The sequence below is a fragment of the Capsicum annuum genome, chromosome 12, assembly GCF_002878395.1.
Source record: "Capsicum annuum cultivar UCD-10X-F1 chromosome 12, UCD10Xv1.1, whole genome shotgun sequence".
NCBI classification, from domain to species: Eukaryota; Viridiplantae; Streptophyta; class Magnoliopsida; order Solanales; family Solanaceae; genus Capsicum; species Capsicum annuum.
The window spans coordinates 199,975,234-199,988,840 of NC_061122.1; the positions used below are offsets into that span (position 1 = coordinate 199,975,234).

Sequence of the window (13,607 nt, forward strand, 5' to 3'; positions counted from 1 at the left end):
ACAACTTATCTTTCTATCGAGATAGAAAATCAATTAGTAGGACAATTAATATCAAGATCTGTTACTTCTTCTAAGCAATGAACTCCCAGACTTCCGGTAGTCAGCCAGGTTATTCACTGCTTCTTCTAGCTGGCGTTGAAGGGAGATTAGGGTCTCATACTTGAGTTCAGCAGCACGATTCAAGTCATAATCACGTTCAACAGCTTCCATATCTAAGTTCACTCTATCAATCTACTCAATGAAAAAAACTTGACAGTAATCATGAGAATACAAAGAAAAACTTGACTTGAATTGATTTCAGTATCAGAACCAGCAATTCACCTCCTCCTTTATAGAACATATGCATGTCATGAGAGCTTTCTCGCTTTCCCACTGTTCATTTAACTCTTTCTGTTTTTGCTTGAGGGACTTCAAATCACTTTCTAGCTTGTTCTGTCTTTCTTTTCAGATGCTTTATCCGTGTCATTTTTCAGAGAAAGTTTCTTCATTTTCAACTTCATCACAGTCCTATCTATCTCATCCAATTCAGTTGGTTTTGAAGTAATTTCCATCTTTAGTTTTGCAGCAGCTTTATCAACAAGGTCAATTGCTGAAACGTAAGGATAGAATATAGAGTAAGAAACGGTAAAGAAAAGTCTATAAACATTCTTCAAGATCTTGAGATCTTGATCCACCAGTCCACTCTATAATAAAACATTTGATTTGAAGGAGACAAAAATAAGAAGCTTCTACCCTGTAACCTGATCTATAACCAATTCCTCTAAAGAAACTCCAACAAACATGTGAGTAAATAAAACAAGATAGGAAGAAAGAATTGAGTGAAAATTCAACTTTCGAAAATTCCCTCAAGCCATTGGAATTTTTAAATAGCTAAGTGTACACATTCTAAGAAAAGAAAGAGGAAGTAAATACAGAAAATAAATCAAGCTATAACATAAGTAATACATAAGATTTTACAACTTTTACAAGATTCTAATACTCTCCCTCAAGATGGTGCATAATAGGGACTTGATGAAAATATTTACAAGCTAATCATTTGACTTCACAAAATTTGTAAATGTCTTCGAAAGTATATTTTCTCTGTTGAAGTGGTCCCAACGTCTTTAGTTTTTTAAATGGAACACAGGATTTGATGCAACTTGATTATCGGATACACATTTCATTTGACTGATTTCTCCAAACTTAGATCTCTGGGGAATTGTTTGATCAAAATTAGTTCGCAAGTTGCCACAACTTTCGCTCGGTGATCTACTTTTGCAAAATTGAGCAGCCACATTTTATTTCTTGCTCTTCCAAGACATCAAACCTATCAGAAGGTGATCCAGCCTAATCAGCATCAATGCATCCCACAATTTGTTCATGACTTTGATTCTCAAAAAACATGATAACAAAATAGATCTTTGGATCTGACTGAACCCAAACAGCTAGCTCAAGAAGTAAGGATTGTCAGTACTAAGTATGGTACTATTACTTCATTTTCTTACTGAACCCCAAAAGTTCATTTTTTGGTCTTATTACTTCAGATTGTTTGCAAGGATTGTATAAAGTATGGTACTATCTTTTTTGATTGTATCTTGAGGTTTTCAATTTTCTACAACCCCCGCCCCTTCCCCACCCTAATGATATATTTTGTTTTCGCATGTTAAAAAGGATCAAACACAATTCCCATAAAAAGGTAAATTAGAGAGGTTATTTTCGAAAGATCCCGGCTCAAGAAAATTTCATATAACAAGCCTTTAATAAATATTTTAAGTGCATATACAAGAGAAGACAAAATGATAAAATCAAAATTCTAGATTGTCATTGTAGTCACACATACAAAAGGGATAGCAAAATCCATCTACAAAATCCTATATCTCACAAATAGATAATAAAATTTAAGGAAAAAAAATCCCTTTCTAGATTTTGCATGTACCCATGTACCCAACTCCCAAAATTTAGCACAATAGTTAAATCTACTGGGATGCACACATTCTACATAAAAAAAATTGCTGTCACATTAATTCATCAACTGATTAACAATATCAACTGCATCAAAATAAATTAATCTCAAAAGATCAGAACTGTTTTCACAAGTCTGGAGAGGATAAAGTGTACACAAGACTTACCACTACCTCGAAATGATGCAAGTTCCTAACACAACATTCACACATGTTCTCACGATATAAGTAAAGATCCCTTGAATATTCCAACAGAAAAATAAGAACTTGCAAAATATGACTACTTCTATTCTGTCAGATGAAGCCTTAACAACAAATATGATCTAGTTCTACCTCCAACTTCACCCCCACCCCAAAAAACCACAAGCATAGAGAGTGGAACTGTCAAAGCCAAAAACAGATTAGTTCAAGAAGCTTAAGAAACACAAATTAAACAAAATCAATATTCGCAAAATTTATCAAAAGTAGTAATACATATTTCATTACACAACTCCCATCAATTATAATTCCAAAAAATAGAATGAAACAGAAATCTTTTGAGGGAAGCAAGAGTAACTCGCCAAAGTTAGTTTCAATGTCTTCAAAAGACAAAGTAAGATTCTTTTCCATCAAATTACACTTCCAACAACTTTAAAATCCCCGAAAGACAGAACTGATCCTCAAAAGCACCCAAAAATTCACCATCCCACTTCCCGAATCTAAAAAATTCAATAACCTTTTTCTCAATTTACCAAATCACAAAAAGAAAAACTATAAAAACACTCGGACTTTACTATTTTTGACCTATTCAAACGCTCAAATTTTAATGTTAAATTTCAAAAAAATACACAAGAAAAAGAAAGAAAAACTTCAAAATAATCAAGAATTCAGTATTCTCAAAACCCCACAACTCCTTTTGTCAAATTTCAAGAAAATTCACAAAGAAAACTTTAAAACAATCAAGAATTACTATTTTTCAAAATCCAACAACCTCGTTAGTCAAATTTCTCAGAAAAAAAGAAGAAGATAGTCTCAGAATGCTGAGAGAATAGAAACATAAGTTTCCATAAAAAATGAGTTGTGATTATAAGGCTTTTGAGATTGACACTTTTAGATTTTTCTTTTATGCAATAATGTTGTAGAAGGAATTGTACAACTAAAAGGGAAGGATCAACAGCTCGGATAATATACAAATGTATATCTCTTTTGTGTTATCTAAAATACACTACAACAATGTGCATATATCGCTATAAAATTCGTTGTACCTAAATATAAAAAAAAATAAAATTGGCTAAGTGCTTTAGCTACAAGAATTTTTTCCGTAGTATGTGTAGCTAGAAGTGACGTAACTAAAAATCAACTGAAAATTTTAGTATTTCATGGCTAAGGATTTATACCTATTGCTATAAAAAAATTTGTGATGTGGCTATTCTAAAAAGGTATAACTGCCACGAAAATATCACTATAAGAAAATGGCTAAATTGTGACAGAGATTTTAGTCACAAATCACTATTTGTGACGGAAAACTGTGCGTCTCAGAACCTTTGGTCATAAAATCATTGTGACGGATTTAATTTCCGTCACAAAATTATTGTGACGGAACTGAGACAGATCGTCCGTCACAATATAAATACTTAAATTTGACTTAAATTCCGTCACAAATTTATAACAGATTTTTGACAAAATATTCCGCTATAAAATAGTGACAAAATAATTTCCGTAACAAATTTTCAAACCTAGTCACCACAATTGTGACAATATATTTCGTTACAAATAATTTGTGACAGACTAATGTAGTCACAATTTACGATAGATTGTGACAGATTAAATATGTTACAAATTTTATTTGAATTTTTAATTTTAATAAATTATAATTACGAAATACTATGCTCTCTCACTCTCTCTCTCTCACACACACACACTATATACATATATATATATAACATAATACAAGATTTATAATAAAAAATATATGAAGTTAATTAAAACGTGCAAAATCACAACTTCAATAAGCAAAAGTCTACCAATGTTTAAAATTTAAAGTATATAACTATCCAAAAAAGTGTGACAATGTTCAAGTAGACACTTCAAGTAACTAAAATCTTAAAATATTAAACACTTAAGCATTAGATGAGTCCTATTAGGGGGAGTAGGATTACTAATGAGCAAGAAGATAATGTCATATCGCTCATCATGCGAGACCATTGCTCCTCCATAGATTTGAATCGATCATCACTTTGTTGCCTCAAACGGAAAACCTCTTGCTCTACTCGTTGTTGCAGCTCTAACTCTACACACTCTTGAAGAACTCTCTATTAATTTTCTCTCATATACGACACCTCTTTCTCAAGTATTTTGATGCGCTCTTCGGCAACATGATCAGACACTACAGGCAAATTGCATGTCATATCTTTATACAAGGTTGAAGCTTAAGATCCCAATCCATACACACATTATTTTTTTGCTCCACCCATAATATCGAAGTACATGCGGTTTGTATCAAGTTCTTGATCTTCTGATGAATCATCTGTCGATCCCGAAAGAGCAGTAGCTATGACAACCTCCATTTTATCTTAAAAAATACAAATAATCAGCCAACAAAAATAGTATGAAACAAACAGAATGCTAAAACTATTTATTAATAAGCAAAAGGTAAATGTTACAGGTATTATTGAATGATGTTAAAGTATAACAGAAAGAAAACATAGGATATCCCGTATAGAGTCTGAGCGAGCATGTGAATTTGTGTTGCTTGGACTCTCCAAAAATGTTAAGCCACACCCATGAATGCTTCATTTTGAAGAGTTCGAACAACTTTACGAGTGATACTCGAGCATCTAAATATCCCCCCAATCTCCCCCCACCCACCCCCAATGAAAACTAACAACTTTTTTATAACCACAAGATACAAAAACTGCTGTTAAATTTTTATAATATGTACAAGAAACTCAAATGAACTAGTATTTGTATACTCTTTTTACTGCCTGACAGAATAGTCCAGTCTAGCAAACATATTGAACTAAAAAGCAGATTGACTCTATATTGTTCGGGCTCTTAAAAAATATCATCAAAAGTGTGTCGAATTCTTCCGAAGCTATGCATTTTTGGAGGAACAGACACAGATGCGATAATATTTTTGAGTGTTATCTTGGACCTGAGAGTTTGCTATGAAGACATATATGAGAAGGAATTGTAAGAGCTACTAGTAGTACTACTAAAGTTTCTGTTTTGTTGATGTAACTCAAACACATTAACCTCTTGAACCCCCTCGATCATCTATGCTTCAGTGAATGTTGCTGTGAAGACATATATGAGAAGAAATTGTAAGATCTACTAGTAGTACTGCTAAAGTTTCTGTTTTTAGTTAGTATTGAGAAGGGTCAGGTTGATAAACTAGATAAACTAAAAGAATAAACTACGTACCTTACATATATAATATCCTTGAGAAAAAAAAAAGCCCCTTACATTTACATATACTACATATATAAAACTGGTAACTTTCTTAAACTTATTGTTTTGATAATCTCCAGAATAATTTTTTAAACATTAATTAAGTCTAGTTCATGTCTCACTATCTTGAAAACTAATCTTCAACAAGCTATCCTTAAGGTCACCACATACTGTACATCTATCCTAACATTTATATAAATCACAAAGGGTAAGAATCTATTAATAAAATAGGACCTATTTTGATATTGTTCTAATATCTCTAAACATTGGCATGAACTAATCGAGAGTTCAGCTCAAAAAGTCATGTCATTAGGCTCATTCAGACATGGTTATTCATAGTCACTACTTTTTAAATCACTTTAAGTGATGTACTCCAGTATTGTGTAAGATTTTTATCTCAATGGAAGGTAAATCTTCTCATTATGAGTATGGTGTCATTACCATTTGCCTTGCAATTAGAGAGGTCCTCGCGTGGAATGGTGGGTGTACGTGCACCTGTTAACTTCAGAAAAAGTTGTGTACAAATTTGTATATAACTTTCAAATTAGTATATTAAGTGTGCACATTCTCTTCTAGATTGAAAGTAGCTTTGAGGGAACGCTGGTTGCAGACGCAAATTTCTTGATATTTAAGTTCAATCTTGATATTCAGTTGGAGATCCCTGAAAACACTTCCTTTTCCAATTCTGTTTCAAGCGAATGAAAGATAAGCGATGCCAACCAAATGACATAACTTACTCTGTTATGGTTGAGGCATATAGAAAATAAGGTATGACAGACAAAATTTATGATTTAGAGCAAGAGAAGCAGATGATGTCTGCCTCAGAATCCAGCGACGATAGCCTTCCTAATGAAGAAACACTAGAGTTGATGCCTACATGAAAGCTAATATACAATTGACATTTGATGATGCATTTCTGGTTAGTTTACTCATCTAACTGGTACTACAGGAATAGACCTCCTGACCTTGAATTCTAGGCTAAAGCTAATTAGTTGTTCACAACAAAAGTGAAGGTACTTACAGAAACATAAAACAGAAGCAGAAAGATTATTACATGGAAATGTTGCAGGCATACATAAATATTGATACAAGATCAAGTTCAAACACAAGAAGCAAACCACAACAAGAACAACAAGATGTCAACGATAATGCTAGTGAATCGAAATAGGCCACACACGGCTTTACTAAACTTCAAGAGTTCAACAAAAAAATAGATTTTTAAGAGTACAAGATTGCAACAAGTGTAGTGAATCGAAATTGGCCCCACACGACTTCACTACTTCAAGTTACAAACAACAATTCACTCTACTTGCAAGATCTATATTGATCTCATGCTTTCAATATCTAAAGAATGAGAAGCTTAATAGAAAACTTACATTAATGCTCTTCGACTTAGCATCAACAAAACTGCCATCCTTTTTTTGGTGTAACTTCTTAAATATCTCCCATGAATTTGGTTCACGGCCCATTTTGGTTGCCTAAAAAAAAAGTTCAACATTAAAAGCGAAGATAAAGTCAAAGAATTAATCTATTAAAGTATGAAATTTATCAATTTTATAGTATGCTCCACTGTTGACCTGGAACCACCGGTATGCTTACTTGGACCAGTGCCCGGACCACCAGTTTCACTACATCAATTTTGAGTTGCAATATGAGATTTGTTCTTAAACTCATCAGAAGCCCAATATTTCTTCCAGCTTTGCCAAACGTTATCCAACACAAAATTTGGTTTGTTTATTTTTCTTCGCCAATGATATATTCTTTTTGTATATAAGTTGGATGCCACCTTCTTCCAGGTGCGTTCGATTATGGAGTTCTCTGTAGGATTCTACTGATATGATTTCTAGAAAAAATATTAGTTAGAGACATAAACACAACAATAACATTATAAATTTCTAATATAAAGTAATATTTACCATGAATTCATGCCAATAGAATTTACAAGTGGATTCAGTAACACCCCTCCATGTGTATCCAGTAGCATCTTGTCATTCCTTAAAATTTTTTGTGATAGTCTTTGAGATAGAATGGCCATTAGGAACAAACCTAAAATATAATTAGAAAGAGTAAATTATACATTTTATGAAATTTATTTTTTAAAAATGATAAATATTTTTTGTAAAAGTATCTTCTCTTACTTTTCTCCGACAACTGATATGACCAACCGCCTAGTTGTTGATGACCTGCTACTAGACCTAATAGGAATATCTATGGAACTAGGAGTATCAGGAGAACCAGCAACCAATGATGGTGTATCACTCATATTCTAAAATGACAATTATTCTATAACTGCAAAACAAAGTCCATGAAAAACGAATCATGTGAAATAAATTATTTACAAAGACATAAAGAAAGAAGAAAAAAGTCAACATTTTTATCCATTCTATTCCACTTTAAGAAGAAGAGCATCAGTGTCTTCTGACACCAGAAACAACCCCACCAAGAAGCATCAAGAATCTTGAAGCTTAAAACTTTTCAGCTATTTCAAGGACTCTAACAACACCCACAATCCACAAAAGGAAATCTAGCTCCGAACTACTAACAACAGGAAAAATTAGATTCACAATAAAGGAAGTAGTATCAAAACTCAGCACAAACTAGTACATGTAACTACTAACAACAGGAAAAATTAGATTCTTCTTCTTTTCTTTTTATGAAGTTCACATTTCTCCTTTTCCTCCTCCTTCTCCTTCTCCTCCCCCTCCTCCTCCTCATTATCATTATTATTATTATTATTATTATTATTATTATCATTATCATTATCATTATCATCATCATCATCATCATCATCATCATCCTCATCCTCATCCTCATCCCTATCCCTATCCCCATCTACATCCCCATCCCCATCCCCATCCTCATCCTCATCCTTATTTTTTTCCTCATACTCCCCCTCCTTCATGTCAATAAGCATACCATCTAGATCATTCAATGTGTTAAATATTTTATTTTCATCAATATCAATCTCATGAATTTGACTATCATCTTCTTGAAAAGCTGAATCATTCAATGTATGAGGTTGCTCTACTTTTTTGGGAACATCTACAACAGAGCGTTCCTTTATTGGGCAAACGACTAACCATTCACTCACTATCTTTTTTACAGTAGGATATATTTCAAAATTCACCTGAGATACTTGTATAACCATAATAAATGGTTCATATTTGTTAAACAATCTTCTCTTGTTAGCATCAACAAGATTATATTGTGGATGCACTCTTGTACCATGCTTTTACATCGGATCAAACCAAGAACACTTAAATAACACGGTTCGCTTGAATGGTAATGCATTATACTCTAGTTGCAAATCTCTATCAATCAATCATAGTAATTGATATTATCTGCACTATGGATAGAGCCCTTGATGCATACACCATTATTCATCGTAGATTTATTTGAACCGTATTCTTCAGTGTGAAACTAGTAACCATTTACGGCATATCCATTAAAGGGCGGAACCATATGTAATGGCCCTTCTGCAAGATCTTTCATGATTTGATTGGTAATGCCGGAAGAAGGATTTTGTGCCTATTGACATTATAAATAATTAGACATCAATTAAGATTGCATTTTGTGAATAATAGTGAATAATTAAGAATAATTTAAACCTTTTAATAATTACTTATTTTTCAAACCAAGATGCAAACTCTGTTTCAAGTTTAGTGCCAATCTCTCCATCTTGAATACATGGTTGTATTTGTCTCAAGATGTCTACATAAATTCTGAAGAAAAAAAAGGTAATTTAATTTTAATATCAAATTTTTTATTGATATTTACACATGATTCATAATTAACTTACTTGATATATGGTTTTACTTCATCACAATTCAACAAAATATATGTACGAGCTACGTGATATTCTTTATCATCTAACCTCCTCTTTTTCAGCTTACCAAAACCTCGACCAGCTTGGTTAAAAATAGAAAGCATCTCAGGATCATCCTGTTCAACTCCACCATCATCTAAATGTCGTGGAACTTTTCTGTGTCGTGTCGGAATGTGTGACTTAATGTAGTGCGCACAAAATAAAGATTCTTGTTCAACTAAATATGCGTTGCATATAGAAGCTTCAACTTTATTCTTATTTTTGACATCATTCTTGTATCTACGAATATTTCTACAAACATTAAAGTATGTCAATATGGTATAATTGATATATTTATTTGCATATGTTATAACATATAATAAATTATATTTACCTCTCAGTCGGATACATCCATCGTCCTTGAACCGGGCCCGCTAAATGTGCTTCATAAGCTAAATGGATAGGAAGATGTTTCATGGAATCCTAGAAGCTTGGAGAAAAAGTATGCTCAAGCTTAGTCAAGATGAGAGGAATATTTTCTTCTAATTGTCTCATGTGTTCTTCTGTAATTGCTGTAGAGGTGAGATCTTTAAAGAAAAGACTCAACTCCGTCAATGGTTGTCACACATTTCGTGGAAGCAATTCTCAAAATGCAATAGGTATTAACTGTTTCAAAACACATGACAATCATGACTCTTCATACCAAAAAGTTTAAGCTTGTTCATCTCAACACATCTTCCCAGATTAGACACATAACCATCAGGAAATCTCAACTCTTGCAACCATTTATAGAGAAATTCTTTAGCCTTATCATCTAGCATATAACAAGCATTTGAATACTTTTTGGTACTTTTATTCTGGTGTAACGCAAAGTAGTTTTAAATCTTCTCTAGATTTTGCATTGTCCTTTATTTTTTCCTTGACATTCATCATAGTGTTGAAGATATTATCAAAAAAAAATTCAATATGCATCAGATCAAGGTTATGCCTAACATGATTTGTTGGCCAGTAAGACAAGTCCCAAAAAATACTTCTTTTCTTCCAACCACATGCATTATTCTTTAAAATTTTGGCATTTATCACATCAGAACCAAGTTCTATCACTTTCATGAGTCCCAAGTCCTCAATCTCCTTAAGTATTTGTACACCCGATTGTTCCGTAAATGCAATCTTCTGTATTGCTTGACCTCTCTTGAACCACTTTTTATTTTTTCGCCACGGATGATTCGGTGGTAAGAACTTTCTGTGATTATCAAACCATGAGATCTTTCTACCCCATTGGGTAGTGAAAAAACATCAGAATCTTTCATGCAATAAGGACAAGCTAATTTTCCCGTTGTACTCCAACTCGATAACATTAAATACGCACAAAAATCACTTATTGTCCAAATCAATGCAACTTTCATTTGAAAATTATTCTTACTTGAAACATCATATGTTTGAATTCTCTCCTCATATAATTCATTTAACTCTTGAATGAGAGGCTACAAAAAGACATCAATTTTTTGTTTTAGATTTTTGGGGCCAGGTATAATCACAGAAAAAAACATGTATTCATCTTTCATGCACATCCAAGGTGGCAAATTATATGGTGTAACTATCATAAACCAAGAAGAATATTATTGGCCAAATTGACCAAAAGGTTGAAAACCATCAGTTGACAAACCCAATCTAACATTTCTCACTTCAGATGCAAAAGAAGGGTGTGCCTGATCAAACTGTTTCCAAGCAGGAGAGTCAGAGGGATGACGCATCACACTATCCCTTTTATGCTCAGAATGTCATCTCATATGTTTTGTTGTAGCATCGGATGCATACAATCTTTGTAAATGCGGAGCTAAAGGAAAATAATACATCTTCTTATAAGAAATATTAATTTTCTTCTTGGAGCGTTGATGCTTTGATCTCTTAAATCGAGGGTGAGAACAAAACTTGCAATTGACAAGTTCACTATCCTCCCGCCAATAAAGCATACAACTATTTTTCCAATAATTAATCTTTTCAACCGGCAAGCCCAATCCTCTCATTAGCTTTTTGGTACTATAAAAGCTATCTATCATTATGTTATTAGTTGACATCAATTCTAATATAAATTCACATAACTCATCATACAATCTTTCAGAAAAATAATGTTCCGCCTTTAGATTCAACAAACGAGCAACGATAGACAATTGTGTTTGTCCATGTGGATTTTTCGACCAAATTTCTTGTTCCGATGCTTTGAGCAAATTATAAATATTTTGTGTTGTGGGATTTGGATCCTCTTCTATGTTACCATCAAAAGAAGGCCCAGCAACATCAAAAACTATAGCTCGAAATTCATTATCAAACTAGAATTCACGGTTTCACCTGAAGCTTCTTCTTGATGATTACCAAACACACTTGGACCTGGAATATAACTTTATCCATGATGATGCCAACGATAATAATTCGGTACAAAGCCATTATTTCCAAGATGTGTCATAACTGTAAACTCATCCGAAATATTTTTATTTTGACACTTACGATGATTATAAGGACATCTTAATTTTTCACCGTCCATACATTCTGGATGAATTTTTGCAAATCCAACAAAGCTCTCAACCCCATCAATAAACCTAGGATTTATGAATCCATCTTCCAACAATCTACCATACATCCACTCACGATCAGAATTATTCATATCGTGCACTCTGAAATCGAATAAATATGTTAACACTTACATGTTGATAAGTAATTTTCATATAACAGTACAACATAGATATAAATTTGAGCCTACAAATAATGCTACCATAGAAATGCTGAAATTTTAGAAAGTGCTCCAACTTCTATTCTTTTTGGATGTCAAAGGGACTTCAGGCTCTCTAGTGCAACTAGGTCCATACTTCCAGATATTATGCAATTGATAAACAAAATCTTCACAATGACTCAAACTCAATCTAAAATCATACTCAAATGAATATGGATGTCCTTATGACATAACAAACAATTTAGTATTCCAGAAAATCAGAAACAGAACTACCAAAAAACATCATACTAAATCTGCAACGGAAAGAACCGACTCTCAATCAGAGAAACATCAACTTCTGTTGCACCAAATTCATTCACATTTTGTTTCCCTTTGATGTAACATAAATGGGAAAGTCAAACTACAGGTTGCTTCCTAGGAATTTTACAAGGTTCAGTGAAGCATTATCATGATTATCAATAGAAACAGAACTTTATGGAAACTACCAGACACCAAAAAATTTACATTCCGACAAAATCCCAAAAACCAATAAGATTGTAAATTAATAAACAAGAAATTTTTAATTGGATCTCTTACACGATATACTCAAAAATAAAGCCAAAAAAAGAAGTACCATCAAAATAAAGTAATTTTACCTCAAGAATATAAGGATAACAATAGAATTTGAACATCCACTTCATCAAAATGGAGAATGACGATGAACATCCACTTTGTCAAAATTGTAAGTTAATCTGGTGCTTGTTTAACTCCTATTCTTTGCAACTAGAGAAGATTAGAAGACTGCCATGCTTACTCTACTAATGTGCATCAAAATGCTAACATAAAAATTGAAAAATCCACAACCAGATAAGAAATGGAACAAACAGTTCAAAAATAGCCATTTTAAGACATATCCAACTATAGTTATGCAAAGGGTTAATCAACATCCAGTTAATAAAATCTTTCAATTTCTCATCCGTAACAAAATCACTAGTAATCCACTCACTATAAAAGCGCTTGATATGAAAATCCAAGTAAGACATTATTTTTCATATATAGTACCATCTTTTAGACAATCTGCTTAGCTTATAAACTTTGAAAATGTAGAGGTGTGAAAGGAGATTGTGGAGTATTTCATCTGGTAAATAGCTCTCCTAAACAAGAAGAAGAATAGAACGTACCTTCCAGAATCGAGAGGAATCGAAAAGAATAGAATGTACGGTTATTGCTCTTCAATACCTTTTTGCCTGAAAAGGGTTTTCTATTTTATGAGGGAGCTGAAAAGATGTGAAAAATATTGAAGGAAAACAAAAATAAAGGAAAAATTTAGAGGGAAAACTTGCCCCCAATTCAGCTGAGGAAACAAATGGATCAAAAATATATATTTTTTAAATTTTATTGTAACGGAATAAATCAGTCACAAATTTTTAATATATTATTTTTTTTAAAAAAATTCTGATGGAATGATCAATCAGTCACAAATTTAGTGACGGATTTGTGACAGAAAGTTATTATTTTTATCTCACCATCTTTAATTTGTGACAGAAATATGTCTGTCACAAAAATTATATTTAAATCTATCAAAAATTTATCACAAATCTGTTACTCTTTGAATTTTTATGTGAAAATAAAAAAAATAATTTTTTTTATTTTTATGCAAAAAGAATCCATCATAAATTCATCAAAATTCTGCCACAAATTGTGACAGAAGTATTCCGTCTCAAAT

The 13,607-nt window shown here is 32.6% G+C and overlaps 1 long non-coding RNA gene across 1 annotated transcript; it reads right to left on the reverse strand.

Moving 5' to 3' along the window:
• Positions 1-165: 165 nt before the first annotated feature.
• LOC107851861 lies at positions 166-3,132 on the reverse strand. Its single transcript, XR_001669191.2, has 2 exons — positions 2,109-3,132; positions 166-1,306 (listed from the first exon to the last, which is right to left on the reverse strand). It is a non-coding gene; the product is annotated as an uncharacterized LOC107851861 (long non-coding RNA).
• Between the last annotated feature and the right edge of the window lie 10,475 nt (positions 3,133-13,607).